Source organism: Tursiops truncatus, chromosome 2 (assembly GCF_011762595.2).
Source record: "Tursiops truncatus isolate mTurTru1 chromosome 2, mTurTru1.mat.Y, whole genome shotgun sequence".
In the NCBI taxonomy this organism is placed as follows: Eukaryota; Metazoa; Chordata; class Mammalia; order Artiodactyla; family Delphinidae; genus Tursiops; species Tursiops truncatus.
Window position 1 is genome coordinate 48,428,921 of NC_047035.1, and position 4,884 is coordinate 48,433,804.

At 38.3% G+C, this 4,884-nt stretch overlaps 1 non-coding gene across 1 annotated transcript; it reads right to left on the reverse strand.

Annotated features, from left to right (window-relative positions):
* Positions 1-596: 596 nt before the first annotated feature.
* On the reverse strand, positions 597-700 carry LOC117311280 (U6 spliceosomal RNA). Its single transcript, XR_004525503.1, has one exon. It is a non-coding gene; the product is annotated as a U6 spliceosomal RNA (small nuclear RNA).
* Positions 701-4,884: the final 4,184 nt, after the last annotated feature.

Genomic DNA, 4,884 nt, shown 5'->3' on the forward strand with positions numbered 1-4,884 from the left:
AGGTGGTTCCGTTCATAAAGAAGACAGTAAAGGTCCAGGCATGCATATATAAAGGGCATGAAATGCAAGGTTACCAAAGTGATATAGGCAGCACAGGTAAGATGGATTTCCTCCTGTGCCCTTCCTATAAAAGGTTAAGCAGATACCAATGAGCTTGGGATTTGCATTTCCTGATGGAGTCCAAATCAACACAAGGTGATACCTTCCCATCCCCAAAGGCCTATAGGTTATTTTACTATAGAGCCTTGGTTGGGGAGGAGGGGACAGATCCAACTGAGAGAATTTTCAATTCATTATATTTTCCCCATGAGTCAGAAATGAGCAACCTTTTATTGCTTGAGGATCAATGTAGGAAAAATAAAATTCCCAACAGGCTTAAGTGATATGCAGCAGGTCACACAGGAAGCTAGAGGTGAAGTCAGACTGATTTCCAGCACTATACGTATTCCACCCATGTCATCTCAGTAATTTCTGAGGAGACTTATGATGGTGGCAACGTTGACAAAGTTAACTCAAAGCGGAGAAACAAGACATCCTCAGCCTAAGCATCTGTCTGAATCATTCGGCGCCATCATATAGATAGATGGTTCCTAGAAAAAAATACGGAATACGTCATGATTTTGTGTGTCATCCCTGGGCAGGGGCCATGCTAATCTCTGCATCGTTCCAATCTTAGTACCTGCTCTGCCAAAGTGAGTACAAGAGGACCTCTTATTGTCGACCATGACATGAGCTCTTTACCTTTTTCAGAGAAGGGGCGATTCCAGATTCAGTGTTTCCCTTCTGAAATAGACGATGGCAAAGAAATAAAATCAATAAAATGGAAAAGCTAAACTATAGGGAGAGAGAAATAACAGAAACATAAAATTGTTCAACAATGTGATCAGCTAAAAAAGATCAGAGTAAGACTGTGTCTAAACAAAGGTGGTTAAAGCAGAGGCTAGAGCTGGGTTTCTTCATAACAGGCCCTTCTTACAGGCTGAGCGTCCTCTCTGGCTTGATGATGATGCAGAAGACAGACTTGTGGTGAGCTGGAGGAGCCCGTTGTGCGTCTCTCTTCCTGGCTCTGCATTTAGTGAAATCAGCTATGGTGGGAGCATTTACACCACAAAATGAGCAAATGCTATAGATCAGGGCTCTTTTCCTTGGAGAACTAGTTGTTAAAGGTTTACCAGCGCATCACTGTGACAAACCACAGTAACCTTTCAGAGGAAAATCCAGAGAATATGAAGCAGTCCTGGCAGAAGTTCAAAAGTATACAAACCCTTCCCCAGCCACTTTGTCTCACTACCCCCTGCCCACTGCAGTCTCTGAAAACCCACCTCCCCAAACACTTTCTTGTTATGCCAAGCAGGAAGCTTCCCCGGGGCTCTTAGAGCAGGCCTGAAAACAGGGTACATTCTCAAGGAGAGGCAAAAGAATGAATGAAAATATGACTCCTGCCATGCACAGGGCATGCCACCTCTGAGCAGAAAGTGAAACTTGAACTATCCCTTTGATCTTATAAGGAACATATAAAGGAAATTAAAAGGCCCTTAATCGCACTTGAATTTGTAAAAGAACAAATCTCACTTCCTTTATTCTTTTTCTCCAACATCTGCAGCTCTGTCTTGAATACAATTTCAGATGGTTTTTCATTACCTTTTTTTAAATGTCTGGAGAAACAGCTCAACTTTCCAAGTAGAATTATTAAAAGAATTCAGGGCAGGATGTAAAAATCTTTCACTTTTTCTAAGTCGTCAACTCTCCCTGCATTATCATAAGTTCTCTTAAGTGTAGTTACTTTCCTCCCATTTCCTCCCCTCCTGGGCTGCACTTTTGTAATAAAGGAGGCTCAAGGGACATGAGTCCTTCCTCTGATTGGGTTAGAGTAGGACGAAGGCAAGGGGGTGGGGAGAGAGAGAGAGTGACTAGGCAGCCACGTGGAAATGACATCGTCTCTTACTGTCCACTTTACATAGTTGTCATTTTTCATGCTGGTGTCTTTAAGTCTTGTATATATGACTGGCGGTGCTATCTGTAACATCCTTATAAGAACAATTAAAAGCTTAATTTAATGGCTATAAAATGTAGAGAGAAATAAGAAAAAGAATCGCCAGATCCTGAGAAATCTTCAAAAACGATAAACTCTGTACTTTAGTGAAAAATAATGCTTTAATGTTTTCATGATAAAAGCATCCATGCATATTAAAGAAAATTTAGACTATATGGAAGCAAAGCCCCAGATAGCTAAATCCACAGGACACAGATTTTTTTGTTTTCTAACATGTCGTGTTTTCAGGTCCATTTTGGTTGGATTGTCTCTAGCATCTATTGATTGTGTGCGTGCTTCTGTGTATTCAGATATAGAGCAGAAGATGCAAATGGGCAGCTTTGGGGCCAAAAAAATATCTGGCATGTTTTATTTGGCCTGTGCAATATATTTATGATTTAAATTCAATTTTAACATGCAAAAATGAAGAGATTTCACATTAAATCCGTATTTAGAATTTTTCTTGAAAAATTGAAATTCATTCCCAAATGTCAGGAGCTGAGAAGAGGCAGGCCCCCTCAGTAGAAGCAGGTGCTTGCCAATTTGAAAATTGTCCCAGTGCAGTTTCTTTTATTTCTTTATGCTGCCTGTTTGGCTCCTGTTGGTATTTAAATTTGATGCTCTTGATGTAGAAGTTTTTGATTTTTTAATCGTTGCACTCATTTTTTCCACGCAACTTTATGTTCAGTTCTTTTCTCGAAGCAGTATCTCACTAGCCTTTCCATATGTTTCCTGTCTGATTGTACCAGTGTACATAAAATAGTACATATCAAGTGCATAACAGTATAAAGAGCAAGATAACTATTATTTGTAATATTTTCTTCCCATGTTTTCTATGCAAATATCCTTTTTAATAGTGGGAATCATATTGCACTTACAGTTTCATATCCAGCTTTTTTATGTGCAGCTAAGCTAACTTAGTCTTCCCCACATGGTTACCTATGTAGGTTTTTCTTTTTCTGTCATAATTATGTCATAATAAATATCTTTGTTGCTTGAAAGCTCTTTTCTCTATTGAGGATTCTTCTGCTAGGATATATTCCTAGAAATGGGCTATGCAAAAAAAGGAAGTTTAGGCAACAGTCTATGATCCAGACCTCATAGCCAAAGCCCTAAATAGCTATATCTACAGAATACAGATTTTTCGTTTTCTAGCGTGTAGTGTTTTCAGGTCCAAAGTCCTAATGAGGCTGGTAGTCTTGGAGGCCACTTTACATTTTCCATCACAGGTAATTTCACCATTTCTTTTTCCTTCTCTCCAGTTCATCCTACCACCTTGAAATTCCTCTTGAAAAAGATTTGTCCAGAGCCTACTGTCCGGAATCTGAATCATTTTTTTAACTCACAGAGGCGTGTAACCAAACTAGAAGACAGGTACCACGAAACCTGGACTGTGAGGCTGAATTAAAATCACCTAAGACGGGAAGGAGAGGCCAAGGTGGCTGCTCAGACTTCCAACCCAAGGGCACCATGGGGAGTGGCTGGCACTCACTGCCTGGAGCTGTTTACTGGGAACGTGGAGTCAAACAGCTTTTCATGTATTTCTTTCTCTGAACACTTCATGAAGCCAAAGTTTGGAGGGAAAGGGGAAATATGAAAATCTGAAACCTCATTTGAATAAATGAATATACTTAGCTAGAGCAATCTGTAATCACACTTGACAGGAGCAGTTGTTTCTAGATTGAATTTGAAACTTATTTCATTTAAAGGTATTTTTCTTAATTTCTACCTCTGGACTTTAGGATTTGATTCTAGTGATTTTACTGCCCAGGAAACTGAGAGGGGGGAGCATGAAAGTTATAGTTAGTTGCCCCTTGCTCACAGTATGTTAATATAAGTATTGATTTTTGCATCAGGGCTAGCAAAACTTGCCAAATCCTAGCCTGCTTTTGTTCAGTCTATGAGCTAAGAAGATGTATTTGTTTGTGTATTTAATATAAGCTTCTTCCACCAAAATGTTAAGGATAGTGAGTGCATCTTTCTTTTTCATGTGTCCTTCATCTAAGTTCATAGCAAGCAGTTAATAAACATTTCTTTCATAAGTGATTATATATTTATGTAACATTTATCAATGTATATGTGATACTGTTTAGAGTAGGCTCAGTTACCATGGGCATCCAAAATTTATGAAATATTTTTATTTACTTATATTTCAATGGCTTTTCATAAGAATATATCAAGTAGGCTATATACCTTTGTATAAAATTAATATAATATATGAGGAAGATAATGGACTTTTTTTCTTTTCCCAGTTTTATTGAAATATGACTGGCATATAACATTGTATTAGTTTTAGATGTACAACATGATGATTTGATATGTGTGTATATTGTGAAATGATCACCACAGTAAGTTTAGTTAATATCCAACACCTCACATCGTTATGAATTTTGTTTTCTTATGATGAGAACTTCTAAGATCTACTGTCTTAGCCCCTTTCATGTATGATACAGTATTGTTAACTTTAGTCACCATGCTGTACTTTACATCTCAGAATTTATTCATCTTATACCTGGAATTTTATATCTTTTGATCACCTTCACTCGTTTCCCCCATCCTCACCCCACCACCAGCCCCTGGCCACCACCAGTTTATTCTCTGTTTCTATGAGTTTGGTTCTTTTAGATTCCATGTACAAGTAAGATCATACAGTATTTGTCTTTCTCTGAGTTGTTTCACTTAGCATAATGGCCTCAAGTTCCTCCATGTTGTTGCAAATGGCAGAATTTCCTTCTTTTTTATGGCTGAGTAATATTCTATATTGTATATATACCACATTTTCTTTATCCGTTCATCTGTCAATGGACACTTACGTTGTTCCCATGTCTTGGCTATTGTGAATGATGCTGCAA